Source organism: Grammomys surdaster, unplaced genomic scaffold (genome assembly GCF_004785775.1).
Source record: "Grammomys surdaster isolate TR1022 unplaced genomic scaffold, NIH_TR_1.0 191, whole genome shotgun sequence".
Lineage (NCBI taxonomy): Eukaryota > Metazoa > Chordata > Mammalia > Rodentia > Muridae > Grammomys > Grammomys surdaster.
The window spans coordinates 5684457-5698081 of record NW_021604636.1 but is presented as its reverse complement, the minus strand read 5'-3'; positions in this window follow the sequence as shown (position 1 = coordinate 5698081).

The following is a 13625-nucleotide window of genomic DNA, read 5'->3' as shown; positions in this document are numbered from 1 at the left end:
GCATGGGGGAATTTGAGCAGGCCTCTGTGCCCAGTGGAAGAATGAGAATGGTACCTCAGCTTCTCAAGGTGCTGAGCACATCACATTGACATCTTCCTCACCAGAGTGACAGTGATTATTAGGTATGCACTGTGAAGGGTTCTGAGGCATGTACATCTTTGCCACTAGGCTGAATGGAAATGCCTAGACAATTATCCAAAGACTTTTCCTCCCAGCTTCCCCTCCACCACACACACACACACACACACACACACACACACACACACACAAAACTTCTCAGTATGTACTAATCAGAGTATACCCCACCACCTATCAAAAAGGGATTTTTTTTTCCCTTTTCCTTTTCTCACACAATTGACATCTTTACTGGCTTGCTCACAACCAAAAAGAACTCTATCCCAGAAAGTGACTCGGAACGGCCCACTACCCTCTTCTGGAGCATCCTGTCCTCAGCACTTTAGTAAGGTGGGAATTTAAGATTCCAGCCATACCCATGCTCCAACTTCTTAGGACAGAGACCCTATTGGGCTGCTAGAGAGGGGCCCTCTGTCCTTCTCTGAAAGGTTGGCAGGACTCTGCAGCTTGAAAAGTATAGTGGACCCTGGCCAGGTCTATCCCTCTATCCTATTACTGAGCAGGGTGCCAGGGCTGTCTCTGGGCTTCTGCTAAGTGTAGCCGGGTAAGAACAGCTCCCAGGTAAGAAAGCTACGTGCGCAAAACACTGAGTCTGGAGAAGGAAAAAAAAACCACCCCTGCCGAGGCGAGGCAGTTGTGAGCGGGATGCCTGAGAAGTGGGAGGTGAATGTCCTCGGGATGGCCCCCCCGGTGCAGCTTTCCCCGGAGGCTGAGGCTGCTGCCAGCGGGGACATCTGCTTTCTTACACTCCAGCCTGGCTCACCCCGCCCCCTCAGCCCCGGGTTGCGTGGTTATTTTACCAACACCGGGGGAGGGAGAGCTTGAGGAGGTAGAAAAGGAATGGATGGAAGCTTAAAAGATTTTCTTCTCACTTCCCCCCACCCCAGTTCCCTCCTTTCTTCTTCACATCTTTTAACCTTCAAGGTAAAGACTTTATAAATATGAAACAATAAGGGAGTCTGGCTCGCAGGCCCGCCGTGGGCTGGCGAGGCTGCCGGGTGCCGGGCCTCGCACTTCTCTCCAGCCTCCCAAGTCTGGCCGCGGTTCGGCGGGTTATGCTGGGCGCAGGGGCCGACGGTGAGCGCTCATCCCGTGGCGCCTTCGCTCGCGGGCTGCTGCCTCGACAGCTGCTTGTAGCTACAGTAATTAGACTGTCAGTGCTTGTTAGAGGAGAGAGGGGAAAACACGCTTCTGACAGCAGATTCCGAGACTCCCCAGTTTGTTAATTTCTAAGAGATCTTTAAAGCATTAATTGAGGTCTCCCTAACTCTTCCCTCCCGTCTCTCTCCCCAACTTCTCCCATCCCAAAAATATCTTTAGGAGAAAATTCTCTCCGCGTGGAAGCAGTGTTTCCCGCAAAACTGCCAGCCCGCCCCCTGCTCACGCGCGCACACACACACACACACACACACCCTAGTTTACATATGCATATATAGGCACACACGTATATGCAAGGTTAACTCGGAGGAGCACTCGTCCAAATAGGCACCGAGATTGCATTTAAAATGATAATAATAAATAAATAAATCAACTAGGAAGGAAGGGGGGAGGGAAGCAGAAGTCGGGAAGAAAAGAGAAAAGCAGCAGGCTGATTACGAGGTGTCAAAACTGCCAGGAGCAAGAAGGTGATAGCAATCAGGGGTGAGAAGAGTGCGGCATTCGTGCGGGGCAACTAATTATCCGTCTCATTTGAGAAGAGCAGCATTTGAGGCAGCAGCGTTCGCCTGCTGAACGGTGACAGATTGGCGCGGAGGAGAGGGGAGGTGTTAAAACAATGGAGCCGGGCGCGCGAGCGCTGCTGCATGCTAATCAGCCCTCCCTCCGCCTGCCTGCCGCGCTCCCTCCTTCCTCCCGCTCCCTCCTCCGCGCGTCGTCCTCCCGCCTGCGGCGCTCCCTCCTTTCCAGCGGGCCCGCCGCCGCCCGCTTCCCGCTCCCTGGCTTTCCCGCGCGTCCTCCCCGCCGCTGGCGAGCCGCACCCGGGTTGGCCGGCCGGGCGAGCGAGCGAGCGAGCGAACGAGCGCAGCCCGCATGGGGCGCCCGGAACCCACGTTTGCAGCGCACGCCTGCCGGGCCTGTCTGCCGGGGAGCGGACGCGCTGGGCGGCGAGGGGATCCGAGCCACATCGGAGGCCTGGGGACAAACCCTGGAGTGGAAGAAAGAGGCAGAAAAACAAAGCCAGATCCGGGCCGAGCTGGGTCTTCCTCGCACAGGCTTCCAGCCTGGGTGCGAGCTGCCGAGCCCCGCTCGCCTGAGCTGTCGGCGTGGTCAAGTCCTCCCCCCGCCCCCCATGCGCCCCCCAAAGGCTGCGGGTTGTGACCCTCGCACCCCAGCATCCCGGCCCTAATCACAACTGCGAGCGAGCGCTTGAATAAGCAAGAGAGGGCCTTACAATTAGTTGTACTCCCAACCTCTGACCTCCTGACCCCAAAACTAGGCTAACGGGGACTTCTGTGTCATATACCCTGGGGAATACCACCTAAGACAGTAGCTGGTGAGACGAACGCCTTTTCAAAGCAGGTAACCCTCCCACGACCCCGGGCACCCGAAGATAGGGGCCTGGGCATGGCTGGTGTACTGCGTCCCTCCTTGATCAGCTGGCTCGTTGTTCTGGCCTGTGATAAGCTGAGCCTGAATAGCAACACCAACGAATGCATCATAAACTGAGTCTGGTCAAAAAAGTCTTCCATACCCGTTGAGGCTCTCTGGGGAGCCAGTGGAGGTTTCACAAGGGTTCCCTTTTTGACCCCCAGAGTTGATAGTTGAGCAGAAAAACACTTGAACTACCAGTTCATCAACCATTCTTAGGATTAAAGACGTTGATGTCCCTCCCATGGCAGAAGTGTCTTAGCCGGAACCCAGAGACAAAGAGCTGGCTGAGAAGGCAGTTTTTCCTAAGGCGCCTAGCTATTAGCTAACCAGGTGCCTAAATTAACATGATAAAACTTTCCTCTAACCGTAGACGATAAAAGAAGTAGTTGCAAGCTAACCTAGGAAGTATAATTTTTTTCTACCGACTTTAATCTTGGTATAACAACACAAACAATTGTGTGGAGACTTACTGAGTACACAAAGGTTTCATTTCTATTATTGCCTTTCCTCTAAAGTCGGAATGTCTCTTAATAAAAGTACATAAATATAAAATCAAGTGGCTTGAGTGAATCTTGGTGGTTTTAGATTTTTATTCTAGTCATATGGAAAGCTACACATTGCTCAGTGTAATTTTCCCGTTAGAATATGCCCAGGCATACCAGTAAAGGAATGAATGCACAATTATTAGGCTCTACTAAAATGCTAAAAAGCTGTAAAAATTGAAAATTCCTAAAAAGAGCTATATAAAGTGTTTTGGGCTGGTAAGCAGAAGTACTTTTGTTTTCTCTGGAAAACCACTGAGCAGCCCTCTGCCCTTCGTCCATCACAGACTTTTCAGTGCTATACTGTTAACCTGCATTTGGAAAAAATCCCCGAACCTGTTAGAATAGGAATCCATCTAACAGCAAGGAGGGAGATTACATCCATTAATGTAAACCTAGGTTCGGCAATTCCATCGACATCGAAATTTATTTATTAACTATTTATCAGCCTTTTCTTCGTTAACTAGTCCTACGGAGGCATTTCATTTGAAGGTGTGAATTTATGGAGTTCAATCCCCTGTTGCCTTATGCATATCCAATAGCTAACAAAATTATTTACCTTTCATCGGCTGGCTTTTTATGGACCTAGAATAGTTTCTTCTCAGCCTTTAGACCTCACAAATTTGCATGGCTGTTTGAATGGCGTATTTACAGATAAGTTTTTATTTGCACATAAGGACAAAAAGGTGAAGTGAAATTTGGTCCCAATGGAAACCTGATAGCTTCCCTGAACATATGGTTCCTTGGGCTGTTACTTCCTCTTTGAGATCATTTTCCAAGTTTTTTTTTTTAATATATACATCAATTTGACACCAGTTATAAAGAAAATATATTGGTTTCGAAGATGCCTCCACCTGGGACATATCTCTTAATAACAAACCAGGTAGTCAGGTGTACCTCTGAATTTACAGGTCTTGGCGAGCAAGGCATTCTTTGATACCAGTTATCACTGGCAACTGATTTATAGTCTTCAAAATGAGTTAATTCTGTAGGTTCTTAGAATGCCACAACCAGCATGGTTAACACAGGTAAGGGGTGAGTGCAGAAAGCTCTTTTTACTAAGGCCCTGCACTTAGGGTACAGTCTTACAAAGACTCCTCTCTCCCTTGATACAAATGATGTAAGTCTCAGTTGATGCAAGTGTGTGGTGCCAGCTTAAGACTTAAGGGGAAAATCACAGCACTGAGAAAGATGTAAGTGTTCGATTGGTAAGAAAGGGGGGAAACCGTGCTAAAACATGTGCCTATTTCCATGATGCTTCATTTACTATTCAAGACAAGTTTTTCCTAATAAGCTCTATTGTTTCTTTCTGTTTTGTAAAATTTAGTATGTGTGAGACAAAAACCAGATTCAGAATGTGAATGAAGTCTGTTTAGCGAAAGATGGTTGGAGATTATGGCTCAAGAAAGGGCCCACATCAAAAGTGATATCACCCTCACCACTGACACCATGCAAGGGTGAGCTTTCCAGCTCATATCTGTGACCACTTGCAACGAACTTCTTCTGCCAACATCTCCCATCGTCAGAATGCCTCTTAGATGGATTGATATACTTAGAAGGCCACCAAGTGCCCAAATGTTCGGAATAATGGTGCTATGTCTGTTTGCTACCTAGCTTTAGCTCTTGGCTCGGTGCAGTCTTCTTCTATTGGCCACAATCCAAAACTAGAACAAAACTTAAGATCTGGGGCATGTCCATCTTCGAAAGGTGGATGTCTCTAAGTAACACCTCTCCAGAGATAGGCACTCCACTATGGAATCTCTTCGTAGTTAGCCAGGGCCACACACACAAATGAATGTGCCTGTGCATACACACACACACACACACACACACACACACACACACACACCACCACCACCACCACCACTATTTGAATGTGACCCCTTGCCATCTAGAAAGTCTAGATAGTCTGAAGTGTGTGTCCTTTCTTAGTGAGGGTTCTACAGAAAATACACTGAAAACCTGACCTTACTGATATTATTTGTTTGGAAAGAGTCTGTAAAATATGTTATCCCTTACTAATTCAAAGAATAGCTGTTTTCAAAGTTACAATGCCTGAAAGATGGCTCAATTCAATTTTCTTGGTTTTGGTGGGAGGGCAGGGAGCAACATTATATCCAAAGAGAATAAAGGGATCTCTCAAAGCATTTAAGTTAGCTAGAACTCAGCTGATGCTCTTCAGACCATTAAGCTGTTATAAAATCCCTCTCACTTGCACACACACACAGTATACTCTCCCTCTGACTTTGTACTGGGCCTAACAAGGAAGCTAAATCCATCAGAAAGTGTTTTGAATCAAAGACACCAACAATTATGCTAAGTGCAGTGAGTAGGGTAATGAGCCTGGCTGACTACAGAGTGTGGCCCACTGTCCAGGTATTGTAAGTTCTCCACCACCCTAGCAAGGGTACCCTCAGTACATCTCTGTTGGAAGAAGAATGCTGAGTGCTGAGAATTTCTTCCCCAAACTGTCCATCAGAGCTGCCTTCGTTGCTGAGTGCTGAGAATTTCTCAGACTGGCTCAGATGAGGAGAGAAAAAGTATTGGAATGAATTTCTGTCCTTTGAGATGCTTACGTAGGACAGCAATCATGCCTTTAAAATACTCAGCTATCCCTCACCGTAACTCCCACACTACAGTGCTTACTTCTGATGATCTGGATTCTGAACCAGAATTCCCTAAAGGAAGAACAGAAAAAAATAAACGCAGTAGCATGAGCTCAAAGTCAGCCTAGGCACATTCTGAAAGCAAATGTTCTGCTCTCCAGCTGAAGGCTCCACTTGGCTTCTGTTGGCCTTCCTTGTCTGTGACGCCCTGCAGCTCAGGGGGAGGGCTCAGCCTTGCATTCTCTTCCCTCGGTGTTGGGGAATCAACTCTGAAAACAGCTCTCATTAGACAAATAGTTTCTCCATTTGCAGTTGTTAAATAGCACTAAGTGTCAGTGAGAAAGGGGCATCCTGTGTGGGTGTATTCATACAACTTCAAGCAATTGGCTTAAAAGGCAGGCTAGCTCACTGGGAATCCGAGGAATCCAGAGAGTGGCAAAGCTTGCTTGTAAAAGCTCTCCCTGACTGGGGCTGGAAAAGAAATGCAAGCAGCAGCAGGCTTCCTCCCTTTCTCCCTAAAGCAGATTTGAAACACACACATACAGACACACACACACACATACACATATATACACACATATACACACACATACACATATATACACACATACACACACATACACACATATACATACACATACATGCACACATACACATATACACACATACGCACATACAAACATATACATACACACATACACATATACACACATATACATACACACATATACACATACACACATATACACATACATACACGTACACATATACATACACACATACACACACATATACATACATACACACACATATACACACATACACACATACACACATACACACACACACACTTGCAAAGCCCCACTGCTGTTTGGTATCCTTTTCCAGGAGGATTTACTATGAGCATTTTGAAAGCCTTTTCTTAGGCACCTACAAGACATAATATGAGATTGATCTCTAGATCTCTTTGATAACTGTCAAAGCAAGTTTTGGTTCTACCCTTCATCTTTACAGTTTCCAAGCCCCAACTTTGTTTAATACACACTGAGAGGTGATAGTGCTCTATATTATTATTATTATTAATTATTATTATTATTATTATTATTATTATTATTATTAGAGACAGGGTTTCTCTGTGTATCCCTGGCTGTCCTGGAACTCACTCTGTAGACCAGGCTGGCCTCGAACTCAGAAATCCTCTTGCCTCTGCTTCCCAAGTGCTGGGATTAAAGGCGTGCGCCACCACCGCCCGGCGCTCTATAATATTATAAACAATCCCGACAAGGGTTCTTTGTGACGGTCATAGATGTGGTGAGACCCGATAAACCATCAACCTCAGGGAAGGAACCCTAGTCTGTTTCTTTATAAAGAAATGAATCTGATTTCCCCAAACTGTCCATCAGGGCTGCCTGTTGTCTTCCCCACCACACAATGTACCCGCAAAACTATGCTATAGAGACAACCAATTTTCAGAAGAACTGGTAAAATATACACAATGTCAGGCTTACATCAGAGAATATGCTTTCTACCTACCGGGAGGGTTTCTTCCACAAAGGAGTGATGTAGAGTTGATTATAGACTTAGCCAATAAAAATACAGGATGCTCAATACATTTTGATTGCTTTTTTAGGACAAGTATGCTCCACACTATTTGCTAACTCTATTTTTAACATAACATGGACTATAAAGACATTCAACCACATCTTAAGAGAGCCTTCTAAGGGTCTGGGGAAATAGCTTTGGAGTCTGGAATGTTGATGTTGCCTCCAGTTCACCGGACAACCCAGACCTCTCAGATCTATACACACCACTCTTCTCGCTTTGGGTTAAACAAAGCTCTATGTTGTTTCCATAAGAGTTGATGTAGTCTCCATGAGAAAGGGAGCTTTGAGAAGGGCGTATCCTACTTCCTCTCAGAGCTCTTAGCAGCTATCTTGTCTGTCTGTTCCTGCTGCCTCAGGTGGTTGGGAGGGACACCTGAGCCATCTGGACTCTCACTTCTGGCCCAGCTGCAAAGCAAAGCTGAGTCTGAGAAACTAACTGGGCCGGTGGAGAACAAAAGCAAGAAGCCAAGAAGAAGGCTTAAGGTCGAGGGCCTAGTAGGCCTTCCTTCCTGAGGCCTGGGCCAGAGGCCACCTCTAGGCCAGCTTGACCTTCACTGGGTGAAGCTCAGAGGCCCGAGGACCTGGTCTGGAGCCGAGGCGCTTGCACCCTTGCAGCCCTGCCGCTGCCAGGCTTCTGCAGGGCGATTCTTCTCCTCATTTGTTGCATTGTTTGCATTAATATGAATATCTTGTTCTGTTTGTTTTGTCTCCTGGGAGCCAATAAAGCTGTGAGTTTTTTCTTTACACCAAATGCAGCTCTACGGGCGATCAATCAATGGGTAGTCTTCGGATAATCTGTGAGAGTGAGAAATCTAATAAAGCTAGAGACTAAAAAAGGAAAACCAGATCTATTTTTCTTTTAGGTTAACTACGTCAGGATTAGTGTGCTCCACTTCCGCTGCTCGAGATGAGCTTAACTTTTAATGGATTTGAATGTCAAGGCTGGAGGGAGCGGATGGGGGAAAGAGGGCCTTTCAGGACTCTCATGGGCTCTGAGGTTGGTGGGTTCTATCAGGAAGAAAAATCAGTTCTTCCTTAAGTCCCAGAAAATGAGAGATGTCAAGGTCTAATAAAGTACACTCTTACAACGAAGGCCTCCCGCAGCTTTACAAAGAGAAAGGAAACATACATTGATAATGAAGTAAACTAAACAATGGGAAATCAAGTTATCCTGTGTCCCAGCTCCAAGCCCCTGTTCACCAAACGGAACACAGCAAATCGTTTTCTGGGAGGCATTCAGCTGTCCTTGGCAGGAAAGATCAGGATCTGCCTGGACCATCACAGTGTTCCTCAGCTCAGTGCAACCCAAATCAATTATAGACAAATCAAAAATAACTCTCCGAATTATCTAATATTAACAGCTGAACTGAAGAGCCCAAGATTAGGCGATGAATTTGTTAAATCGCAGAAGCATTGTTTGGGATTGCTAATTAAAAACAAAAACAAAAACAAGAAAAAAAATTTTTTTTAAAAAAAGCAAACCCCATGACTCTATACATGACAACTGAAAATACCCACAAATTATTTAATAAATGAAGTGTCTAACAACTTTAACACTTCCTGGTCGCCCTGTTAATAAATGTAATTTGAGGTAGATTTTTTAAATCTTCAATCTAAACAGTGAATTCATTACGCGCCATTCGGATCTCTGGATGCCTATGGACTTCTTGGAATTAGGTGCTAAATAGACAAACGTGAACCAAACCGCCTTTAAAAGCACAGCATGACCATGTAATTCTTTTTCCAGTTTGTGGTAAAAAATGATGAGACTTCTTTCCAAGTAGCTATCACCCAGATTTAGTGTGAAAAGTAGTGTAATTGTAATTCACGCCATCAGGGTCTATCGCTGATAGACGATCAGCTGTTCTGTGGTGGGAGAGGCTTTCTTTTCAAATCGGAAAGCTGCCAAGTGCTCCGCGATACCTCCAGCTAGCTTATCGGATTGAGTTCAGAGCCAAAACAGCAGCTGCACACATATGCAAATTGGCAATTAATAGTATAACATTCTGCAAAAAAAAATTGTTTAAAAAAATTTTTTAAAGAAAATAGAGAGAGCTACCTGCACATTAACCTCCCCTGTACCTGGGAGTCTTAAGATGAACGACTAAGGATTAATTACCCTCTGGAGAGGGCTGGCTCTTTATTGCCTCCTCTTCTATAGACCATGTCTTTGTTCTCTCTCTCTCTCTCTCTCTCTCTCTCTCTCTCTCTCTCTCTCTCTCTGTCTCTCTCTCTCTCTCTCTCTCTCTCTCTGAGTTTTGCCTGCTTCATGGAACACAATGGGCTCTAAAACAAGAAGTTTAAAAATAACTTTTAAAAAGACCCTGTATGTTTGATTCTAGGATCGACATTGATCACTTTTCCCACATGCAGAGTGCTTGTGAGATGACACTTTGTGCCCAGTGCTATCTTCTTCCACTACAGCTTACAGTGGGAACAAACTTCACATCCTGGGGTGCTGCTTGCCTCCCCTGATTTCTGTCTGTCTCTTCCGCCCATTGACAGCACTACCATTTGTATGCTTCACACAGCAGTTTGCAGCAACCCAGCAAGGTTTACGGGTTACATGTTGCCCAGCATGTATAAACACAACACTCAATGTTTCTTTAAAAAACAATTTGTTAAATTTTCTATCACCTCTGTTTCCCCACTCCACCCCAACGCAATTCTCATTCTTCACCCCCCAACACACACACACACACCATGTACACATACAGTGCATTGTTATCTTTGATATAATGATACAGTAGTTGTGGCTAGAAGTAGGTTGGCTACCTAAACCCCTTAAAAGGGCCTGCCATTCCCTACAGCAGCCTTTACACCAAATACCAAATGAGAGTCTTCATTCTCTCAATCTCCCTAGTGTGAGAGTGGACTGACTAACAAACGTTTCTATGGACTTTCCCCCACTGCTAGAAATTGAAGCCAGGGCTTCAGGCGTGAGAGTCAAGTACTATACACTGGAACCACATCCCCCATATCATGTGGATTCTAACACTTCCATGGCTGAAAGGCTCATTGTTTCGGGATGTTCTGGATCATTTCCAAGTTCCAGATGTTTGGAACTCAGGTCAGGATCCCGGTTCCCCTTAGCGTGGAAAGGGAGAAAGTTTTATCTTGCTTTGTGTTTCTGGCTGTTAAGAGGTTGAGAGCATATCCCCACTTGACTATACACACAAAGCAGACTTGAGACCATCATTTCTTTTTCTCCTTTTGGCACCTACACTCCTGCACTCTACTGTATAACAAATGGAATGTGCCTTTGGTTCACAAACACTTTTCTTCTTACATTCTATGGACACTTCTAAACTGAGACAAATTTGGGGTTACTAATGTTCTGATCCAGAGGAGAGTATACACTTTCATTGTTAAGATAGACTTTGAGCTTAGATGCTAACTTTCCTCATTTACATGAGGAAATACACTCCTGTAAAATTTAAATATATTTGTTTATGTTTTCTAGAAAAATATTTGGGATAATGATGAAATGAGCGTTGAAGGCAATGTGGGACAGAGAATGTTTTTTGCCCCTCAAGAAACCATCTCTTAGTTAGTCCACTGCAGATTTTTTTTGAGATATGATCACCTTTCTCTGATCTCAGCAGACAAATTCTATGTCCAGAAGACTAAATGTATAGGAAGAAAATGATCTCACCAAGTTTAAATTTTTATGCGTTAAGCATTGCTTGTCTTAACTTGTGCTCTAACTTGAAGGCATTGTTAGGCTTTTCAGCTTTCTTGTGGTTAAATGAAGAAAGGTTTAAAAAGCGAGAAAGTCATTGAAAAGTTGCTTTTGAATAAAACACAAAAAAAGGGATTGCCAACTTTCTCTAAGACTTCATTAGCATGGCTGTATATACATTTGCATGTAAAATGTAGTTAACAAAAATTACGCAGAGGTAAATTTAGTCCCCTAGTCCCTACCTCTATGGTGAAATCAGACCATTTGGCATAGTGTGAAGTCTTCCAAGAAGCCTGGTTTCCACCTGGAAAATAAATTACTAAATTTGAATGTGTTACTTATATTATGGTGAGTTGTCTATCTGTTACATTTTATTTTAGTGCATATACTAGAGATTGTATTTAGAATGTTCTAAAATTGTCATCTGTCAAGGTAGAGACTTATAATAATATAATTATATACAGGAAAAATGTCTGACTTTAGATTGTTTTGATGCTGTTGCCGTTATGACATACTTTTTAAAATTCAGAATGTTTATCATAAATGCATAGGTTTAATGATCAGATTTTAGCAGTAATTTAGATTAGCCCTTGCAAAGTTATTCCCTCCCTCCCTTTTTGGGCGCAGAAGGTTGAACTCATAGCTTCACACAAGCTGTGTGACTGCCATTGAGATATATCCCCAGTGTCCTTCATATTTACAGAGCCCAACAGAAGAAATATATTTTCTATATTTACATATAGAAAATATTTATATGCAGGCTTCTGTGTAACAGCATCTACTTGTATTTCCATTGCTTTGTTCCCAAATAATACTTAAAAGTCTTCAACGGAAGGAATTCAAATCATTATTAGATTCTCAATTCATTAGTATATCTTGGTGTTGTAAATAATAAATAATCTGACTCTAAGTTATAAAAACCTGTTTTGAGCTGGATATGGTAATGTACATTAATGACATCAGTACTGAAAAGGCAATCACAGGAGGAGCCAATGCTTCAGGCCAGCCTGGGCTACATAGTGAGACCCTGACTCAAAAAAATAGATTATTTTGAGTAGTCAAAGAATCTGGGTTGTTTATTATCAAATGTCATGAGGACGTCATTGGTGAGATGTCACAATAGGTGAAGACAATACTCTGCAAAATTATCAAAAAAGAAAGATACTCATATTTTCTAATACTGAAGAGGAAAGAGGGGAGAAATTCTTTAATCCCAGCACTCAAGAGGCAGAAGCAGGCAGATCTCTGAGTTTGAGGCTAGTCTGGTCTACAGAGTGAGTTCCAGGACAGCCAGGGCTATACACAGAGAAACCCTGTCTCAAACAAACAAACAAACAAACAAAGAAAAAACCCAAACAGAATCCAAACAAACAATAAGGGTAAGTTCTTCAACATCTCAAAGGATAGTGAGTTAGTAATCTCCTGAAACAAGCCTATTTCCTTTCTGAAATAAGCATTTGTAAGCAGAATTTACCAGAACAGGTGTGGCGTTGGTCTTCTGCACCCTCAAGTGCAGAAACTACATAACCCACCACACTGTACAAAACATGCTACTTATTATACTATCTTCACAATAATTATAGTTCTTCTGTCATTTAAAAACTTCTGACGGGCTCTGTGAACGCAGGTGAGTCTGTAATGGATACGACCTTCTGTGTGAGTGAAAGGGAGAAAAACTGATTCCTATTTAAAGGTGCTAGAGTTGAGCAATATGGTGTTAAAAATATTTTCTTCTGCGCAAGGCATTTGTTTAAAAGAATGTATCTGTGAGATTCATGACACTGCTAGGCGGAAGAGCAAATGAAGATCCATTATTTAATATGATAAAGGGGGATTAGCTTAGAAAAGCATCCCTCTAGGAAACTTCTTTAGCCATTGAGTTAGTAGTCTAAGAGGTGACTGTGGAGAAACAAAAATAGTGTCTAGGTTAAGCTCTCTCTGTGGTGGATACTTCACCTACATTCCCTGATTCCATCTGAATAGACATTTAGGGGCCAGCATTATTACCTTTGTTTAAATCTCATGGCTAGTGAGGGATGAGTTCCCCCGGGTTTCAGAGCCCACAGTCTTATCGTGCGCCTCAGGTCCACTGTGATCACCGAAGAGCAGAGAACGGGGAGGAGATTTGAAAACTATTTCATGGTCCATGACTTCAGCACCATAGTCAAGGTCCATTTGATTAGGAAATCTCCCTGTGACTCGAAACAGCACTGGCAAATGCATGAAGACGAGGGATCTACACATCCATCCTCAAATTTAGCAATTCAAGGCAGTCATCTACACGGACAGTTTTGTATGCATTGCTAAATGCAGACACAAAACTGCATTTGCAATAGAGGAAACCCAGTTAAACTAGGTTGCAAATTTGGCCCTAATTTAGCGTAGCATTTGTGATACATATAGGTTAGAGTGACATTTATATAATGGTGTGAAATATGAGAAAGCTCCAATGCTAGACACAAAGACT